This window comes from Callorhinchus milii, unplaced genomic scaffold, assembly GCF_018977255.1.
Source record: "Callorhinchus milii isolate IMCB2004 unplaced genomic scaffold, IMCB_Cmil_1.0 Scaffold5, whole genome shotgun sequence".
In the NCBI taxonomy this organism is placed as follows: Eukaryota; Metazoa; Chordata; class Chondrichthyes; order Chimaeriformes; family Callorhinchidae; genus Callorhinchus; species Callorhinchus milii.
This window is the reverse complement of record NW_024704746.1, coordinates 41,539,005-41,561,028: the sequence shown is the minus strand read 5'-3', so window position 1 is coordinate 41,561,028 and position 22,024 is coordinate 41,539,005. Positions and strand designations below refer to the sequence as shown.

At 39.0% G+C, this 22,024-nt stretch overlaps 1 protein-coding gene across 1 annotated transcript in view; it reads right to left on the bottom strand.

Annotated features, from left to right (window-relative positions):
* The window catches only part of foxp2 (forkhead box P2), a 344,421-nt gene that overhangs the window by 309,423 nt on the left and 12,974 nt on the right, over positions 1-22,024 (bottom strand). Inside the window, exon 2 of the mRNA XM_042335911.1 lies at positions 21,106-21,184. The gene's annotated coding sequence lies outside the window, so the exon portion shown is untranslated. The remainder of the gene's footprint in view (positions 1-21,105; positions 21,185-22,024) is intronic.

Sequence of the window (22,024 nt, the reverse complement as noted above, 5' to 3'; positions counted from 1 at the left end):
AATACTACGGATGCTGGTTTGTTTTAAAATAAATCAGGTTAAATCAAAAATCAAAACGGGATTCATCCAAAACTCTGTATCAAAGAAGTGCACCATAACAATATGTTTTATCAACCTTGATACAGAACCATCTCATTTTTAAAGGAATGTCAAGTGATGGCAGCTGGCAAGCCATAAGGCTGTCTGAACACTGTCTCTTTGAATAAGAACACTGAAAGAACTGCTCATTGGCTTTCTATTCAGAAAAAAAAGATTCAACAGAATACCAAACCAAGGGGTCTTGTGGATAAAAGGAAATACAATGCCACCAGGTCTGATTATTTTATCCAATAATTTTGTTATCTCTTAAATAATAGCCCCTTTGCACAGAGATGATGTGGTGGGAAATAGGCAACTACTTTTTAAAAGGGAAAAATGCCTTATCTGTATCAGTTTTGCAATTCAGTTGAACAAAGATATTCTTTAAACTAACCCTATTCACTGCAGGATATGCAATTATCCTCAATTCATAGTCTAGACATAACTGTTACAGTCCATTTTTAAGACCCCTTGCAACAAGCACACTGCTTTAAGCAAGCAAGGTTAAATCTGGACCAGATAAATTAGCAATGAACGTAATATAACGAGCAATAAAAGAACTTTATCCTCAATACCTTCAAGTTGAGGCTAAATGAGATTTCTTTCAAATGCAGATAAGTTGAACTAGATTAGTGAATTTTAACAGCTGTCAACATCATAACAAAATACAAATACAATTGTTCCTTGGCCTTATCTCCTTGCTTCCATCTGCTGCCTTGTTATTTACCTTCCTTGATTTACTATGCAGATCTAAATAAGGCACATCAAGGAGGGCTTACAGTACAATGGCTTCTTAAGCTTCACATCAAGGTATTTGAAACCGAAGCCGTGAAAGCACTGCCATCAAAGACATATCTCTAATGAACTTCCATATCAGGCAGAGTTTGGTATTTAATACTGCTGTGAAAAGAAATGTCTACAAATCAGAATTGCCAAGGAAAGGAAATGCCTACGAGTCCTGATGAGATTAACACATTGCAGACACTCAGCAGGGTCTGAGTGCCAACCAGGAAGAAGCGAAAATAAATGCAAAGAACTCCTCAGTGCATCAAGAGTTAATGTGCCTTCTTTAGACAAAAGAAAAAGGCTTCTCTTCAGACAATCCAAGCTGTCAGAGCACAGCAAGTCGTTTGACAAGGTCAGAAGGTCAGAAAAGGGTTCAACAAGTTGCTTCAAAAGGCCTCCAAGGGACTTTAGCTGCTGGTCACGGCTAAGTGGACACTTGATCAAACAAGGCGAGCCTGTTAGTAACCTATAGATAGCAATCATTATCACAATCAACAGCTTGGCTGAAATTATTGCCTCTTTATCACAGTTTCTCTTGTCTTAGCATCTCGAGTGAAGAAAAAAAATTAGCAGCAATTTCATGGTGCATAACTTAATTTATGATGACAGCTTGCAACATTTGTTTCTCAATTTCACATTTTAGTTCTTCCAGCAGCGATCTGTGGCTTTATAAGATAACATCTCCCGTCAGTCTGCGAAAAACAATCCCACTGTGCCATTTCCATTATTTGAAGTGACCCCTTTCTGAAAGTAAAACAAGGAACTGAGCAACTGAATTTTTCATGCTGCCAGTCTAACACCTACTCTTTCAGTATGTTCTTAAAAAAAGAGTTTGTGACAGAAATAACGTGACTTCGCTTGAATATTTTCATATACTGTAAACTCATTTGCTCTAAATTCATGTGACAAAGCATCTGTTTCAATATATTTAACAACTGAGACTTTGTTCATTGATCCATTTTATTTATAAGGTTAAATGCCTTCTTCAAAATGTCCAAACCAGATGTGATGACTTGCATCTTAAACAAATCATCTTGTTGAAATATAAAGGCGGCCTTAAATGTATCTACACAGTTCCTTTAAAATGTTTTAATCACACGTGTCCTTCTGTGTAACATCCCTTGAGCACGTAATGTGGATCAATCAGCTCCAAACCTAAGTAGACATGTTGCAGGCTCCAGTGCCTGGAAATCATGCTGGAGGCTCAGCAGATGATGAAACTGAGGTATACAGTGTGTGGCAGCCCCACATGGCAGCCATTAGCTTCTGGGCATGTCAGACTTCAGAACTACCCTACAGTCAATGACAGCAAACACCTTCCCTTTTTCTTGCCTCCAAATACAAACCAACCTCCCCCATTCCCTTGTAAAGCATTGCAGGCACTCCTCCGGAAACAATGCCCACAACAGAAGCAACATCCCATGGCCATAGTACTGAAATCACAGTTGTCTTCTTGCTAGATTTCTTTCCAAATGGGCTGAGTTCCAGGCTCATTTGCAACCACAAGGGACTGCCTCCTTTCCTTGTTTAATGAAATGACAAAACAACAGATTTGCATATGCAAAAAACAGGTGTTGTAACAGGTTTGACTCCTCTTGACCTAAACCATGTAGGAGAAGTCTATCAGCAACAGCTGTCCCCGAGGTGTCTGAGCTCTGATGAGCTCTCAAAACTCTGCCATCTGTGCCACTGTTTGCTGAAAAGTGACAGTCTAGATTAAAAACTAGAAGGAAAAACATACTTCACTGACTTTTAAGCAATACAGCCAATCCATTCTGTGCATGCTGAATTGCACCATGCTCCTAAATTAAGTAGTTGTTTTTTGAAAAGATACTATTTATAGGCCACAATAAATTAGTATAACTTGCTATTGATTTTTTGCTAAATATAAAATATACAGTCAATTCGCTTTACAGTATATTCTGTGAAGCACTTTGAGACATCTCAAAGATGTGGTAAGGCGCTGCATCAAATGCAACGATTATTATTTATGTTATTTGATACACCACAAAAAATTCTGTTAAACTTATTCTGTTAAAATACACCTTTGCACGGCAGTTATTTGCAACAGTTGTCTTCAGTCATCTTTGTACAAACAATTTGTCGATGTTTTGTACTGTATTCTTTTCAACATTGAACTATTTTTGTTAACTTTTTTTAAATATCAGACTTCAGGAACAAACCTGAGCCTGCACATGACCCTGTATGAGTGTTGTGACTTGTTCTGGAGCTATGCTAGCAGAAGGTAGCACCATATGCCCCGAGCCCCAAGCTGGATGCTCTTTCCACAGAATAATGTGCTTGTCATAAGATGTTAAAATCACAAATCTGTTTTTCTCAGATAGGTTTTGTAAGTTGCATTACAAAGTGAAGCTGAACTGCACTGTAATAAAAATACAAACTTGATAGTAATGAAGAAGATTCCATATCGATTTACATGTTTGTTTTTATAACATTAATACTTGCATTTGTCAAAACCATTTTTCCCACAGGGTGACTTTATTTATTTAGAAACTAACCAGCAGCTTCTATCTATTTAGTGATGATATTTTCCCCAAATATTTTTCCCTAATATTGATAACAAAAAAGGAAACAATTCCATTTATTTTTTCCAGGCTCATCCAGATGCTAATATATTCGTCAAAGCTCTACTAACTTAAATCCAACCTATTTTCTTTCCATTTTCAATTTTAAAAAGTTACTTTGCGATAAAATGTAAAACAGAAATTCAAAGAAAATATACTTGAAACTAAAACAAATGATTAGCCAAGAAGGAACAACAAACATAAGTCTCTAAAATCTGAGCGGTGCAAAATATTGCACTAAATAATGGGTGATTACCAATCCCCAAGAACAAAACTATTAATGAAGGTGAAAGACAATCAGTGGTGATGTGGATTCCAAATTTAAGTCAGGAGTGAGACAAGTTCCAATGAGTTGGGAGCAAATTATAAAAGGTATCCCTCACAAGTGGAATCAATTCTCAATTCCCCATGGATTATCCTCTGATTACACAAAGTGCTTTAGGATTGAAAGCAGAAACCAACTGCAGTAATTTATCATTTATACCATCCAACATGTTCCAGAAATGATCTAAATATACAGCAATTTAATAAATAGAACACAGCATCATTAATTGGACATCTGCAGACCACAGTGATCTTACACTTGTGGTTTGGGGATTTATGTCCTATTCATGAAAGAACATCCATCTCTAATTATTGGTTCATAATGTTTACCTGACCTACCTCTGTGACCTCCTGAAAATCTGCCGACCCAGCTACTTCTTTTGCTCAGTCTAGCTTGCTTGATCTCCCCTTCCCAAACTGCCCCACCATCTGCGAATAAACTTTCACCCAGTCTGCTCCTGCTCTCTGGAAGAATGAAGTTTGTGTGTATGGAGAGTATATAACCTCAAAAAAGTTCATGAATGTGGATGTGGAATCATCAGGCAGAGTTGGATGAAGAGTGAGCAGAGTTGGATGAAGAGTGAGCAGAGTTGGATGAAGAGTGAAGATCATTAATGTCAAAAAGGAATAAAGTTTGTGTGTTGTAGGAGAAAGGGAGAGAGAAGAGAGTCCTGGGGAATTCATAAGTTGATAAATAAAAAAAAATCAGATGATGGACTTCCAACAGCCGCACGGATATAGCCATTTGAGAGGAAACTAATTAGCCAAGAACACAACTTTACTAGAAAACCATTAGAAAGTAAATGGTTAAAAGTGCCCAATGCCAGACACAGACAGTGGCTTTAAGAGATGTCCAAGGCAATAACAAATGAGTCGTCAAGGTTTTCAAGAGTAGAGTTCCAAAGTGTGAGTAACGTAAGCAAAATTATCACCAGCGGAGCGGCCAAATAGAAAAGTATACTGGCAAATTTGGATTACACCAGACACTTTATGGTAATGGCCAGTTTGAGTCTTGATGGCAGCTTCATTTAAAAAGTACCAAAGTATGAACAAATAGAGCAGTATCTTCAAGGGAAAGAAGGAATTGGGTTTCTTAAGTGGTGGGATGAATTTCTAAAATGAAAGAATGAAGAGATGGCAAAAGACAGGGATAGGTTTGAAGCACATCTGTGCTACAATGCAATAAGAATTCAACATCAACGAAATTCCTTTTTGGATTATTTCTCAATCTTTGGACCTTTTTAAAGATCAGAACTTTAGGAAGTAAATCAACATTCTATATTGAAGTTTTATTGAAACAACACCATGGAAATCCAGGCTTATTTCAGACATCTGTTTTCAAATCCAATGGATTTATCTAATTTGTTAAATCTTCTTGCAGTCGATTATTTATTCAAGCAAATGCTTCTTTTGCTCATATTCATCTTCAAAGTAGTAATAATAATAATAATCCTTACATTTGGTAGAGCACCGTTCACTTTGGGATGACATTCCAAAGCGCTTCACAGGACATACTATCAAGTGGAGTGACTGTGTATTTTGTTGGTGGAACACGGCAGCCAATTTGCACACAGCAATGTGCCACAAACAGCTAAGAAATGGATGAGTAATGACCAAATACCGATCTCAGTGCATCACTCCTGCTCAATGCTGGCACCACACCACCTGCAATAGGTAGATTTACCCTGCAGGAAGCTCTCCCAGTTTATTCAAAGCAAGTGTCAGAATCATTAGTGACATTAAGTCTGCCCACAAGAGTGCTGTATGAAGAACTGAAATAGACAGGGTGAAATAGACAGGGTGGCATAACGCACACCAAAATGCCAACGTAGAGCGCCACAAAGTGGAGGATTGTGAGGGTTGCACCAGAAATCCCAGACAACATGAGATTCCAAATTGAAGCCACATTACATGGAAACCACCAAGTGGAATTAATAACTACCTCACAGGATCAGAAATTAAACTTAAAACTATGCAATAACAAAATAATACTTGCATTTAATATTGTGCCTCATTACGTGAAAATATCTCTCAGCACCTCAGACATATTGAGTTATGTTACAGAATGCAACGATGGTTTTGCCGGTCAAACAAGGCCAGAAGACAAATCTCATTTTTTCCATGAATTTTTCTTCCCTAATTTCTCCTCCCCAGAAATTGACTCAATTTTTCCCTACTCGGGGTATAGTTCAATAGGTGCCCTTCAGCACCAAGCCCAAATGGTCAAGCACTCTCTCTGTAGGCCTGAAGCCCATGGTGTGGGGCTAAATCTCCCAATTCAGATTCAAATGCAAGAGTGCTGCCATCAAGGCCAACATGACGGGAGTCAGAGTAAAAGTCAGCCTCAATTCTCAGTTCAAAGTAGAATGAGGCTCATTTGGTAACGAGTGAGGAAGTTCCAGTGAAACACAATTTACTATACATAAATAATTGCCTGATTGTGAAATATAGGTCACAATTCCTATATAATCCTCTGGTAACTACAGGAGAAAATTGAAAAAAAGACATGATTATATGGATTTATCACACACATACATAAACACACACAATTTTATAATCAGGCAAAGCAGCAGAGCAATAATCAATTCTAAAAACAGTTTGTAAGATATCTCTTACCAGAGCATGCAAATTATTCCAGATGTATGACCACAGAGCTTTTTTGAATACACATCCTGGATTACTCCTGGTAGCAATATGGATGATGGCTCTGTTAGCCTGGCTCAGTTCGTAGCACTCTTGTCTCTGAGTCAAAAAATTATGAGTTCAATTCCCCCAGGACTGGCTTTGATGAACACCAAGATTGGCAGAAATGGGGATGTATTCAAATGACAAGCCAATCAGCAGAAATGCAAAAGTTACATCAAAAACAGGGTGCATTTATGTATAACTACTTGCATTTATATAACGCTCTTCATACGGGGTAGTGTTTCGGAGAAAACACATTGTAAAATTAGAAAGCACCAGAAAGTACATGCAAATTGACATGAGCTGAAGGCGGAGAATGAATAGTCAAGACTAGATTTTTTCCCTTCTTCCCATTGATACCACAGGAAGGGAAAAAACATTGAGATAAACTTGCACAACAAAGTCTTCTATACAACATGGTTGAGGAAAACTACAGTACCACTAAATCGCCTGCATTGCATCAAATTATTTCTTGCTCACAATGTCATTTTATCCCCTCCTCTCCCGAGGGCAGTGACTCACATTGTGGCATGGTTCGATGGGCACCACCAGCCTCAGAGTAGCTTGCTCTAGTAGCCTTTTTTTTAATTTGTGAGCCTGGGGACAGACTGTTTTTGACTATGGGCAGCCATTACAGCAAGGCAAATCCTGAAGTAAAGGCATACACTTTCCAGCAGCGGTCAACAGCTGGTGATAGGAATGAAAACTTTAATTGATTTATTTTCCTTATTGCCAATCTAACAATACTGATGTTATTTTCAAGCCCACTGATGAAGAGCAACAAACTCAACACAGAGCAAGGATTCAGCATAGACCTCCCTGGTCTGCAAAACCGAGTGCTGCACAACAAGGTGCATTTCCTCACTGAGCTATTGTGAAGGGCCTGGCATAAAATTCTTAAAAGGACCCTGAGGTTATTCCTCTTCTCTCTCTCTCCCCCCACCCCCCCATGACTCTTTAGATGCTAATTTATTCATTTGCAGCTGGAGGTTCAATATATGAGTAACAATATCCAATTTGTCTCCAGGAGCTCAAGATAATTGGAAAACGAGAAAAACAACTGTGTATGTGTAAGCACTGTGTATCCATACAGTAATTTTCTTGGAAAAATTCATTTTATGTTTACGATAATAGGACAGTTTAGAATTGCCTAAGTGTATGGTAGTAAGAACATGATAGTACATTACACGAGCTAGACACTGGTTAGTCCATGGATGAAAATTAACAAATTTGCATTTGCTGTCGTGAGAATGGCAGATACTGACTGCAAAATTACACACATAAATTTCCATATTATTACACACTTAACAGGTATACAATTAAGTGGAGCTGCCTGAACCTAGGACAATTCAAGGCAGTTACACAATCACAAGATTCAGATGAGGTTTATTCAAACAGATTGAAAGACTTACAATTTACTGACACCATCCCCACACCCCCCTCTCACACTCCCAAACCAGCCAATTTTATTAGTTTGAATACCCTTCTAGGTATCCATTATCCTTGATATTGCTATTTTCTTTTGTTAAATAGAGAAGGGTACCTAATTAGGAATCGCTACGTGAATACAAGCAATTGTTGCTCAGTTGATTCCAATGATAAAGAATTTAAATCTGCTTTTTCATAGCACTTCTAAGTATAAACTGCATGTTAATCTGAATCTTGAAAGACTTGTGTGGATATAGTATTAAATAGTATTTAACCTCAATATGGGAGGTACCCTCATAAGGTGTGGAAGACAGTGCTCTGCAATAACAAACATATGTTTGCATGCTTGGGTCTGTGCAGGAGGAAGCCATCTGTTAACCCACAATCATGGCTTGTCTGACTAGAATTACAGGATACAATCTCTTGCTAGTTGACTATATATTTAGTACAGCCATGGACAGAAAAGTGGTTGGAGACCAGTAACAATTAAGAAAAGTCTCAGTGGGCTTTATTCTCTGTCTCTAGCAGGCAATAGAACAGAAGATGTTGGTCCCGAAGATTTCAAAGTGCAGGTTGTAAAAACAGGAAAATTAATTTAAAAGGAAAGCCGGGTGGAGAGCCTGTTATCCACCCTACCTGCAACCGACCCAATTCTGGATAAGCAAACTGGAGATTATTGCACAAAATACAACACACAAATCATCTACAACAACAACTTGCAGGATAGTTTCAGAGTGCTGATAGTTAATTTACTAAAAATATTGCTCTGTTAGAAGATATACTGCCACTATTGTACCACATTGTGTCAACTATTCCCTCTCTCTGTCACTCTCTCCTCATCTCTAAGTATATATGTCTATTTTCTTCCAACTCTATCCAACATTGTACAAAAGTATAGATTAATATTTGTGCTACTGGCAAGCAAAATTACACCCATGCATTTCAGGTTACTAAGCCCATGACTTATAATAATAATAAATTATTGCATTTCGTGTTGAACCTATAAAGTCTGAAGGAGCTCACAAAGTTTTTATTAAATGTAGTGATTGTGTAGGTGAAAAAATAACTAGTATCAAAGCAAAGTTGCTAATCACGTTAATAATCATAATCCTTCCATTTGATATCATGGCTTTTAGGAGGACATCTCAAAGCAATTCACAGGATTTAAATATCAAGTATAGTGGCTATGCAGTTTGTAGGTGAATACAACTGCCAGTTTTCACAAAGCAAACTGCACTAGCTACAATTTAGCCAGCAATATGGCTAAATCACATCCCTAGGATTCTTGTCCATGTGCACACAACTGGAATTATTTCCCTAGTATTTCACAGTCCCGTGTTCACTTCAGAACTGTTAAAGATAAGTGTATATATGGAAAGTTGCATGCGGATACCTAAAGTATTCTAATATTATGATCAAACATTCTAGGTGTGGATTTCTGATTTAAGAAATAAATGACCTTAGAAAATACCTTCAATCTTCAACTTCAATTAAAAAATATTTTCTAGATCAATTTTGTAAACCTTATTCTTCCAAATAAAAATGTGTGATCCAGTTCTTCCTATATCCTAACACACATTAATCCAGCCACAAAACATCTCATTAAAGAACGCCAATCTTGTAAAAGAAAACTATAAGGAGTGCCAAAGTGGAAAATAGATGACAGAGTTTGGACAGAGAGGATGGGTTTTACTAATATGAATGTTCATAGAATCATACAGCACAGAAAGAGGCCATTCGGCCCATCGCATCTGCACTGGCTCCCAAAAGAACAATCCAACTCAATCCCACTGGCTCGCTTTCTCTCCATAGCCCTGCAATCCTGTTCTCCCCAAATACCCATCTACTTCTCTCTTAAAAGTTGTTATTGAATCGGTTTCCACTCCCCTATCAGGTAATGCATTCCAGATCTGAACAACTCGCTGGGTGAAAAAAAAATTCCTAACCTCCCCTCTGTTTCTTTTAACAACTATCTTAAATCGGTGTCCTTGGGTTACTGACCCACATGCCAGTGGAAACAGTTTTTCCCAGTTCAACCAATCAAATCCTTTCATGATCTTGAAAATCTCTATTAAATCCCCTCTTAATCTTTTCTGCTCTAGGGAGAATAATCCTAGTTTCGCTAACCTCTTCTCATAACTAATGTCCTTCATTCCTGGTACCATCCTGGTAAACCTCATTTGCACCCTCTACAATGCCCTAACATCTTTCCTAAAGTGTGGTGCCCAGAACTGAACACAGTACTCCAAATGAGGCCTAACCAGCATTTTATAAAAATTCAACATAGCCTCCTGACTTTTGAATTCTATGCCCTGATATATAAAACCTAGTATTCTGTATGCTTTTTTAACAGCTTTATCTACCTGTCCTGCCACCTTCAGAGATTTGCTTATGTGGACCCCCAGGTCTCTCTGTTCATTTGCTCCCTTTACGATTGTATATTATTATTATTATCTAGCTTATACTGCCTCTCCTCATTCTTTATACCAAAATGCAACACTTCGCATTTCTCCACATTAAACCTCATCTGCCATGTTTCTGCCCATTTTACCAATCTGTCTAAGTCCTCTTGGAGTCAGGTGCTATCCTCCTCACCATTAACTACTTTTCCTATCGTCTGCAAATTTGGAAATCGTGCTCCCTATATCCAGGTCCAGATTAATATAGATCAGAAAGAGCAGTGGTCCCAATACTGACCCCTGAGGGACACCATTACACACCTCTCTCCAATCAGCAACTGCTTACTACCACTCTCTGCTTTCTGTTTCCTAGTCAGTTCTGGATCCATGTTGCCACAGTCCCTTTAATACCATGGACTTCTATTTTGTTTATAAGTCTCTTATGAGGCACTTTGTCAAATGCCTTTTGAAAATCTAGATAAACTACATCTACTGCACCACCTTCATCCACCCTCTCAGTCACTTCATCAAAAAATTCTATTAGGTTTGTCAGACACGATCTGCCTTTAACAAATCCGTGTTGACTGTCCTTTATTAAACCATAGTTTTCTAAGTGAGAATTTATATTGTCCTGGATTACAGTCTCCAGAAGTTTCCCTGCTACTGATGTTAGACTGTAGTTCTCAGGTTTATCCTTGTACCCCTTTATGTACAGGGAGTAACATTTGCAACCTTTCAGTCCTCTGTCACCACTCCAGTGTCCAAAGAGAATTGAAGGATTGTGGCCAGAGCCTCCGCTGTTTCCACCCTTGCTTCCCTCAGTAACCTAGGATGCATCCTGTCCGGACCGGGTGACTTATCTATATTGAGCCCTTTTTATACCTCCTCTCTGTTGATTTTTATCATATCCAATTTCTGTTCACTCCCTGCAATATTGTGGCATTGGTTGTATCATCTTCTTTTGTGAAGACAGTTGCAAAGTACTTATTTAATACATCAGCCATGCCCTCAGCCTCAACAAGAAGATTTCCACTAAGGTCCCTAATTGGACCCACCCTACCTTTGACTAACCTTTTACTCTTGATATGCTTATAAAATACCTTAGGGTTCCCTTTTGTTTCCTTCTAATCTTTTCTCGTATGATCGCTTCGCCTTTCTTATTTCCCTTTTGTTAAAGTTTAAACAGAATCAAGAGAGAAACAATAATATAGTAACCATTTCATCTTTCAGAACAATGTAGAACAACATTTGGGATAGGCAGAATGCACAATATCCAATAATACCAACACCATGTGTAAATATAGTGGTGTGTGAGCAGCCAGCCACAGCTGTGCAGCCCACTTGCATTTCTGATAGGAGTGTGTATCTATCAATTCACACTCAAAACACAGGCAAATACTACAAGGTAACTATCAACTTTGTCTGGATAACAGTTTTGCTTTTTTAAACATTCTTTTTCTTCTCAATAAAGAATATTATTCACAACTGGTTGGTCAATATTTTGCAAAGGGGAAGAAATGTATTCATGAAATTTCAATATGACTTCCACAATGGTAATTCTCACACAGCAGAAGTATTAACATTGTGCTGTGGCCCAGGGCTACTGAGAACTGGGCTGAGACGGTTCAAACTCAACTTGTGAATGTTCTACAATCATTTCAGTTTTGCTATCCTTGTTAAATCATCAGTCTTAGTTTACATTCACTTGGCTCAGTTGGTAGCACTCTTGTTCCTGGATCAGAAGTTATGATTCAAGTCCTGCTTCCGGAATCAACAACAACTTGCACTTATATAGCGTCCTATGGGGGGGAGGTAGCCGTAAGCACAAGAAGGGGAAGGTTTTCAGGTGGGACTTGAAGAAGGGTAGAGAGAGGGCAAGGCGGAGGGATTGAGGGAGAGTGCTGCAAAGTTTAAGCACGTAGTGGCGGAAAGCGCAACCTTCGATGGTGGGGCGGAGGGTGCAAGGGATGAACAAGAAGCCAGTGTCAGTGAAGCAGAAGTGCCGTGTGGTGGATTGGGGAGTGAGGCGGTTGGAGAGGTAGGGAGATGCTAGAGAGTGAAGGGATTTGAACACGAGTGTGAGGATCTTGAAGTCAATCCGGTGGTGATGGGGAGCCAGTGGAGCCTGGCCAGAACTGGTGAGATGTGGGTATGGAGTTTGGTCCGGATAAGTATGTTCTGAAGAGTTCTGAATGAGCTGGGTCTTTTGAAGAGTGGAGCTGGGGAGACCAGCGAGGAGTGCGTTTGAGTAATCCAGGCGCGAGGTTACAAACGCATGCACGAGGGTTTTGGTTGCATTTGAGGTAAGGTACGGTCGGAGGTGGGAAATGTGGCGTAGGTGGAAGAAGGCAGTCCTGGTCAGGCGGACTCGAGCTCAAGTTTCAGGCTGACACTCACTCTACTCCAATAACAGGCTGCATTGTCAGGTTTGTCTTTAAACCAAGATCCTGCCTGCCTATTCGGACATTATTAGAAAAGAGGAAAAAGTTTTTCCCAATGTTCTGACTAAGTATCTTCTCGATGAAGCAGTCACGCACCTAATAGTTCTTTGTTGGTCCTTTTTGTGTGCAAATTGGTTGTTCTGTTTTTCTGGAGAAGGTGAGGAAAATGTGGATTTAGCTATCATAAACTGTGGTTGAAGCAGAGTCCATAAATTCTTTTAAAAGGAAATTAAATGCTTGAAGTGGAGGAATATTAAAAGGTGCACCAAGTGAGCTGAAGGGTGAGATTAGGGAGCCAAGCCAGGTCTGTCAAGTGCGTTGGGGCATCCCCCCAAACGTGTAAGGCACCATATAAATGTAATTTTTGTTGTTGTAGATCAGGTGGCTCATATGTAGAAAAACACAAAGCCAGATGTGCTAAATGATCTGTTTCTTTGCGGTAACATTCTGTGATTCTATGTTTGGAGAACATCAAACACATATCATTTTTCTGCTACAGTTATGCTAGCCACAGCAGTACTAGCTTGGATGCAGGCCCTTGCAGCATGAATAGGAAATTTAATCTCATCAATTGGAGCTCAATTCAAACCCAGCTCTCAGAGGTAAAAAGGGAACGCTCTAATCCAGAATCTGGCCCAGTTTTACTGCAGGTTGTTTTCAAAAGAAGGATCACAACTTGGTCACACATTTGGTCTTTTCCTAACGAGTTCTTTGCAGAAGGAGTTTTCTTCTTGCATAAAAATAAGATTGAAAAAAAATTCAAAGTTCGATAATCGGCCTCCATTTATGCAGCTACAGGGATTATTTCAAATGGAGGCCATGAAAGACGACCACCTGTCACTCTGGAATGAGAGAGGCTTTAGAATGCAAATAAGATGAAAAGTTTTTTCAAAAAAAAACTAGTCCCATGTTTGGAGAACATTAAGCACATTCCATTTTCTTGCCCTTCGCTAATTTAATGCAGCAGTAGTCATAACAGCTACTTCATGCGGTTAATAAATGGCAGAGACGAGACTTCCAGGTTCACATTGTTTACAAAACATCCCATTGGAATCTTGGGATTTTGAAGAACAGTTCAGGTTGGATTTCATGCATCTGGCTACTTGCAATTCTCAATCCAAATTTCCTGCACTAAACGCTCCAAATTGGAAAACTAAGGATGTTACCACGAGACCCGAGATAATAATTGACACCGGGGTGAAAATGTCCACAGTTCCATGATGACAGACGGTCCCCTCATCGTGCACGTGGTATTCGTGCACAGCAGCTGAACTCGTAATTTGACTGTGAAAAAAAGTGTGCGAAAAAGACGTGGGCTGTTGGTTTATATTGGAAAGAAAGTTTTTGCTAGCTTTCCCCGTAAATGGTTAAACCATTGAAAATCAACAACAAAAATCAGTAACAAAAGCCAGCCACAATTAAAACCTCCCTATCTCTCCGATCCCTTCCTACTACACCCCTCTACTCACCCCTTCACTTAGCTAACGCTGGCTTGCTACACTTCCCCACCAAATCTGCAACACCACTCTTAGCCAACCTTTCTAAGTTTTACACTCTAACCTCCAAAATACCCTTCCTCAATCCAATTGTCTCGCACACACTCTTTAGGTCTTGAACTCAAACCTTAAACCATACCTCGGAGTCCTGTAGCTCAGTGGTTAGAGCACTCGCATTGCAAGTGAGAGACCTGAGTTCAATTCCAGGCAGGGCGAAACCTTGGGCAAGTTTCCTTACTCCACACGCCTAATAATAATCCCTCCAAAAAAAAAAAAAACAATAATAAATTGGTCATTTTCAATCTACGACTGTTTGTGGGACATTGCTGCGCGCAATTGGCTGCCGCGTTCGCCCACAAATATACAGTCAATTCACTTTACAGTGTGTTCTGTGAAGCGCTTTGGGACGTCCTCCCGACGTGAAAAGCGCTATATCAAATGCAAGGATTATTATTATTATTACCTCTTTGACTGCTTCCCCTTACACCATTCTCTCAGTCAGGTTCAGCCCAATGCCTCCATAAAGTGTTCCACAATATTATTGTACATGAAGGACACTACATAAATGCAAGTTCTTGTTATTGTTATAGTAAAATCTGTTTCAGTCATTCGCAACTTGCATGGACAAAAACAACTCGGAATCTCATTTCAACATAAAATTCTAACCAAAGTACCTGTGGTTACAAAATAGCAAATGTGTTTATCTTAAACCTTCAACACTTCACACCAAACAACTAAAGAAATACCTTAAGCACTATAGTATACAGTATAAAGTTGGAATACAGTGCAGGAATGTTTGACTGTCGAATTTTTGGCTGTGCAATGTTTTGACTGTTGAATCTTTGGAGTAATTTTCTTAGATGACTTTGGGCATGATTTATTTCAGGACATAACTACCAGACATTACACATTCCTGCCATCAGATAAGTTGTCTTTTCTCTCTTCTTTCACCTTTTCTCTCCCCACACCCCCTCACCTCAATAAAAGTCCAACAATAAGATATGCTTCAACCTTGTTATCCAACCAAGGACCAACTACTTCATTCCAAATTGTGGAGGTAAATTAAACAACTTGGGATCAAAAATACACCAGTTCCACAGATATTCTGCTGTCCATGTTACACTTTCAATTACTTTCTTACATGACCCACAGCAACATCTCGGTGAACTCACTGGTGTAACAACATTAGAATTATGTGAACAGTATACAGGGGACTGATCGACTAAGTTATGTACTGTAATAGGGACAAGGTACATTGTTTGTCCAGTTTGTCTGAGTTGCTGGTATTCTTTCCTAGAAGTCTCGAGATTCCTGAACAGTTCTGAGATTCTGAGAGGATGCTAGTTTGGTCCTTCAGATAAAACATTAAACCAAGGTTCTGTCTGGTGATTTAGATGAATGTTAAAGAACCCTTGCCACTTTTTCAAAGGATGTTCTCCAGGTGTTCTGGCCAATATTCCTCCCTCATCCCTAATTCAATAAACCATAAACTTTGGTCATTCAGCTCATTTGCTTGGGGTTTGGGAAATGGTCCTGCTACAGAATAGTTTGTCTGGTCAACATTCTCTAAATTTCAAAACAACTTATATACAGAGGAGTTGTGTGTGTTTTAAAAAAACAACTTTAAACCAAGATAAACAGAGCAGGATACCCTCAATTTACTCAGTTTCTTCCACCCAGTTATGTTTCAGGGTCAAGAAAACAACATGGTAATGTGGTTATTGAATTTGTCCTTATGCTACACATTGCCATGGAAACAGAATCAGATGGGGGGGGGGGGGGGGAAGAGAGTGAAAAAATAGTATGTGTATCTTCTGGTTCCCCAGGCAGAAGCTATTAAAAAGGAGGAGCCTGACAGGAGTTGAAGCAGTTTCATCACTTTTCTTAAGAAAAACTATATAATTGCATTTTAACAAGCTTTCTTTGCCATCTTTTATTCAAAAAAGGGCCAGAGTATGTTCTGCACCACACATAAAAATTCACAAAACTAAACAATGCACACACGCTTTGACTACTTCAGTTTTAAAACTTAATCAAAAACAAGCACTGCTCATTTCAGTCCCTGCTATTCCAGCTGCAAATATGTATGTTCAAATGAGCAAAGTAACACTTAATTTGATGATCTTAACTTCTGTTAACTAAGTCTGCTTGTTAAAAGTCAGGCCTATTTTTAGTGATTTTATTTTGCAGCCGCACTAATGATGAACACACCGCCTCAATCCGTTCTTTTATCAAACCGGCTAATCTATCTGCAGTTGACAGCTAACAGCATATGATCCAGTAAACAAATACTTTCACATAGTATGAAAGTGCCATTAAAACCAAAACTGTCAGCACAAATCTCATCTTCACAAAAGAAAAAAAAATAAACTGTTGATCACATCTCTTGGCCTTAACTAGCATGGAGGTTGTCATGGAAACACTTCTGTGAAGTTCCCTTTTGATAAATACTGCTAACTTAATTGCTATTAGGCTACGAAATACACTGCTTAATCAAACGTACAATGCATTACAATATTATAAAAGGCAGTTAAATTGCAACACTATTTAACAAGCTGTCTGTAAAACTCTCCTATTTCATAACAAGCATTTTAGCACTCAATTATGCATTTTATTTGGAGGGGGGAGGGAAGAATTGACTTTACCTGACTGGTTCTTGTAAATTAGTACGTTAACAGTTGTGAAGGAAAAATACTCTACATGATTGTAGTTTCTAACATCAAACAAATCATATACATTTTTAATTCCAATGTATTGATTCCGGTGGTAGTAAATATACCAATGGGTCAGTGGTTCTTCTTTGATTACTGGTTCATGTAGAACTTTGTAATTTTTTATTTTTCAATACAAAGATTACAATATAGTCTAACACTCCAGCGCAGTGCTGGATGAGCGCTGCATTGTCAGAGCTGCTGTCCTTCAGATGAGACGTTTAAACCAAGGTGCCGTCTGCTTGATCAGATGGGAGTTAAAAATCCCATGGCACTGATTGAAAAGAGAATGTAGTTTCTCCCGGTGTCCTGAACCACAATCCACCAAAAAAATTGGTCATTCACTTTGTGGCTACTTGTGGTGTCCAAATTGACTGCCGCATTCACCTACAAATGCACAATCACTGTACTATACAATAAAGCCTGTGATGCCCTTCGAGACTTCTTGGAGGTGTGATCAGGTGCTATATCAAATGTCATGATCATTATTTTTACAATAAAGTTGCTGTAATATAATGTGCATTCACTCTTGTCTTTCTCAAAACTATCTCGCTCTTGTCTTTCTCAAAACTATCTCACCTCTGCATTTAAACACATAAAGCCTCATAAACACCATTCTTTCGAAAAAATGAATTCAGTTACCTTTCTTCCGCCTCCCCTCCCCCCCCCCGCACCCCATATTCATCTCGTCAGTGAACTAGTTCCATCTTGCAAGGAACTTGGGAGTTATTCACCGCTTTAATTCAAAAAAAATTCCCCTCAAAATTTAAACTGCTGATTTCATGTCTCCATCCTGCTGACATCCACCCCCACAGGCAAAGCCTCGCTAGCTCAGAACAAAAGTGTGTAAGTCTAATCATCTCAGCAACCTGGTTTATAACAAATCTGCTCCCCTTACAGAATCTCCTTCTTTGCCTGAAGACTAGTAGTTGGTGTTTAAAGAAGCAGGATACATTCCCTTTATTGATATAACAAAAAAAATGTTGTACTCTCATTCCTCTTGAGAATACTTTTTTTTATAAAAAACTTTAAATATATATTTGTTAGACTTGCTTGCTCCAGTGAATCTCTAACCTACTGAATTCCGTATCTCCCTTAAGATGATCACAAGATTGCAAGAGAAATACAGATAAACAATAATAATAATCCTTGTATTTGATATAGCGCTTTTCACGTCTTCTCGACGTCTCAAAGCACTTCACAGAATAGACTGTAAAGTGAATTGACCGTATGTTTGTGGGCGAAACGCCGCAGCCAATTGCGCACAGCAGTGTCCCACAAACAGTCGTGGATTGAAAATGACCAATTTATTATTGTTTTGTTTTGGAGGGATTATTATTAGGCGTGTGGAGTAAGGAAACTTGCCCAAGGTTTCGCCCTGCCTGGAATTGAACCTAGGTGTCTCACTTGCAAGGCAAGTGCTCTAACCACTGAGCTACAGGACTCAGTGGCGACCACAGGAATCTGCATTTATACAGCACCTTTCGAGTCTGGGGAATATCTCAAAGCATTTTAGAAGTTTGGAGTGGAAGGGATGGAGGACAGGGGAGGTGGGGGAAGGTAGTCAAAGGCTTGGACAGAGTTGGGTGTATAATAATAATAATAATATCCACATTTCGAAAGCAGAGAGCGAAAAGGTGAGGCAGAGGGATGTCCAGTATATTGGGGCAAATTTTGCTCACTCGCTGACGAGACAAATTGAATGCAATGGAGTTATTTCAAGGAAAGGATCAGGTTCTTAAAGTCAGTCTGCTGCGGGACAGGGAGGCAATGGAGCGAAGCGAGGATGGGGAGATGTGTCATGAGGTCTAGTTGGCTGCATAATTCTAGATGATCTGAATGATAATGAAGGGGAGGAGCTGGAGAGGCTGACAAGCAAGGTATTGGAAAAGTCCAAGCCTGGAGGTAATAAAGACATGGATGAGTGTTTGGGCTGTCCTGGGGAAGTGGTAGCGCTGGAGGCTAGTAATATTGGAGAGATTAAAGAAGAACGACTTGGTCCTAGCTCAGACAAAAGGTCTAAAGGAGAGTAGCGGGTTGAAAAAATTCTAAGGCTCTGCATGCGTTTTGTGAAAAGGGATAACAACCAGAGAAGTCAACAGGGTGAGTGTCTGCAATAAAGGTACTGCAGAGTGAATGTACTGATGGGAGCCAAGCATGATGACTTTCCAGTCAGACGAGGCTGGAGTCCATGGAATTGTTGAATCCTGCAGAGTAGCTGGAGTTCAAGGAGAAGTTGGGCAGCAGTGCCCACAGAGCTTCCCCACGGAGGGGCAGGAAGACCATGGAGAAGCTGAGACGCGCATTCTGGTGAAGAAGACTCTTTGCATCATTGGTCTCATCCTTACAGAACACCAACCTTACTGTCTTCTCATTGCAACATCAAACGGTTTCTTAAACAGTCTAGTTTTCAGGCCTCTACCATCATTTTTGGTAACTTATTCCAGTTATGGACAACATTCTGTCACCTAATAATAAAAATAATTCTTTCATTTGATATAGAGCCCTATCACATTGTGGAGAGATCTGAAAGTGCTTCAGAGGATATACTGTAAAATGGATTGACTGTATTTTGTAGTCTAAAGAAAAATATCCTAAAATTGTGGCCTAAAATTGTTCTCCACAAGCTTGAACCTGTGTCCACTTGTTTTTTTCCTTGAAAAATCTAAAGTATCTTCTGGGTTTACTTTATCTACTTAGCGTCTTCAAGGTCCCCTCTAACAATATCCAATATTATGAAAAAGTGATTCAGGCAAGTGAGTGAGAGTACATAAATATCCCCATTAAAAATGCCAAGTCAATTACTAGGGAGCTCATCCCATTGACTTAAAGTCTCATATTTTCTGGTATTTTGAATACCTTTAAAGCCATAGTATTTAAAAACCTGTTAGCCATAGTCATGAAATTAATTTACCTGTCAATATACAATTTGAATTAAGTAATGCATTGTGGAATATTTGGGAACTCGCATTTTAATAAGCAAGAAAACAAGCAGTCAGAAATGTACTCTGAAACACTGCTGCTCTGCAAGGAGAGAACTATCAGAAGCTTACATTTTTCTTTTTTTTCTTTCTGAGTATGGACAAACAAACTGCATGAAAATGTTAGTCAAAAGCTTAGCTGTTGGTGTGGGGGTGTGGGGTGAGGGAGGTGGAAATCAAGGAATGGATTGCTAAAGCAAGTTCCAGCCTACCTCTTTGGTAGGCTGGAAATTTTATTCCAAAGACCCTGATGCTGGATCAATCCCAAACTCATATATGGGATTGATTCAGCATCAGATTCATATTGATAAAGTCTGCTGTCTTAGAGTGATTATTAAAAGATGCAGTATCTAGTTGTAACTACTCTAGTTTGGACGAATGATATTAGGACCTGATTCTCTTTCTATCATCTGACTTGTCATAATTTCTCCAGGAAAACATGGCCAAAACCGGATCAAGAGGCTCCATTTGTACTCTTGTGACCCAGCCCCTTGAATAGCCATACACAGAAGCACCTGAGTAATGAACCTTCAAGGAAAATGTTAGTTTATACAATATTGCTTTCAATTAAAACGGTCAATCTCAGTTTTCAACAACTGTGGCAAAATAGTGGTAATAGTGTGGTAAAATTTAAGATAGCTGTTCAACAGACTTTAATGGAACCTACTGTAGAATTGTTTCAACTATTTTAAGCAAATAAATTATGGCCCGTGCCCAACAATTAGTGACTAGAAAGCAGATGTTCTTTGAGGAAGAGCAAACCACGTGTAACCTGGAAGAAAAAGAGGCTAATCTAATAGCCATAGTAAAATACATAATTGTGAAAATATTCTAAATTTTCATTGTAAACCATGTATGGAGCAATCAAAAACGCAGACTGTATGTGTAATCAAAGGATGTATGGTGCACTAGGTCGGTTTATTCAGTGATCTTTGCTGAGGTTAGGAAACCAATTGTTTCCTTGTGTTGTAACATGGGAGCCGTAAGCAAATTGGTAATAAAGATTTATATAGGAGTGGAAAAGCAAAGCATTATTGCAGTAAAAACAGTTTGCTCGATAGAAATGCAGGAATGTGAATAACAGCAACTTAGAACCAAGCCACATGTTTGTTGCTTTCTGATTACTGAAGATGTACAATAATGATATGATTTGAAGTTTTAACTGCTGCCTGAAAAGTCTTTCACACTTACCAATTGAGATTTCACCTCCAGGAGGAGTGAGGTCTTTTCACCTTGCTTTCCTGTTCTGATCTGGATACAAAAGGAGCTCCTGTGGGAGGGGAAAAAAAACATTGGGTGCAAAACTCACTGAGTAGGAATCAAAGCTCTTAATTTTTCTCAACCACTTTTATTTGATTATGTGCAGCACTTAAAGTTGTATTTGAAGTTTCCTATACTTCACTTCATTTTTGCATTACACATATTCTATCTTCCACTGAGCAAACCACGATCAGAGTGGATTGGAAACAATGGTACAGCTAAATTTAGTACAGCACATCTGAACAAATGTGCAACCTCACACATTCTTTAGAATACTTAATGCATTGTTTGCGTGGTTCACAATTTTCCCCTTTGTAGGTCAGGAATTCCAAATCATCTAAAGAAAATTCATGAGCCATAAAAATAGTGCATTATAACCAAGAACAGTACAGGAAGCGTGCTATATCAAAGGGCAGGGGAAGGGAAGACGGTAGTCAGTTTTGAAACTGCACTTTACAAGGATATTTAAGTTTTCACATAAGGTAGTTCACTATGATCATATTTTGTTCCCTAAAATCAAACATTAAGAGATGAAATCTGTGGTCAACTTATCCACTTTGTCACTATGGTACATTATTTGCCAGATCCAGTAAGTGTGTAATACACACATTTCCCAATGATTTTAGAAAACTATCACTTAAATGCACATGCTCGCTTTTGATAAGGGCCAAGATGATAGGTGGTGTGTTGTTTGGGTTGAAGTGACTCGAAATAGGGAGCCCTAGCAAAGTGAGAATTAATAAAAGGTTCAATCAATGGATGAGACCTTCCTGCTTGGCCCATCGGTAAAATTTGGAGGTGAAGACATGTTCTCAATCCTGAAAGCCAACACCTTAGTGGTTAATTAATG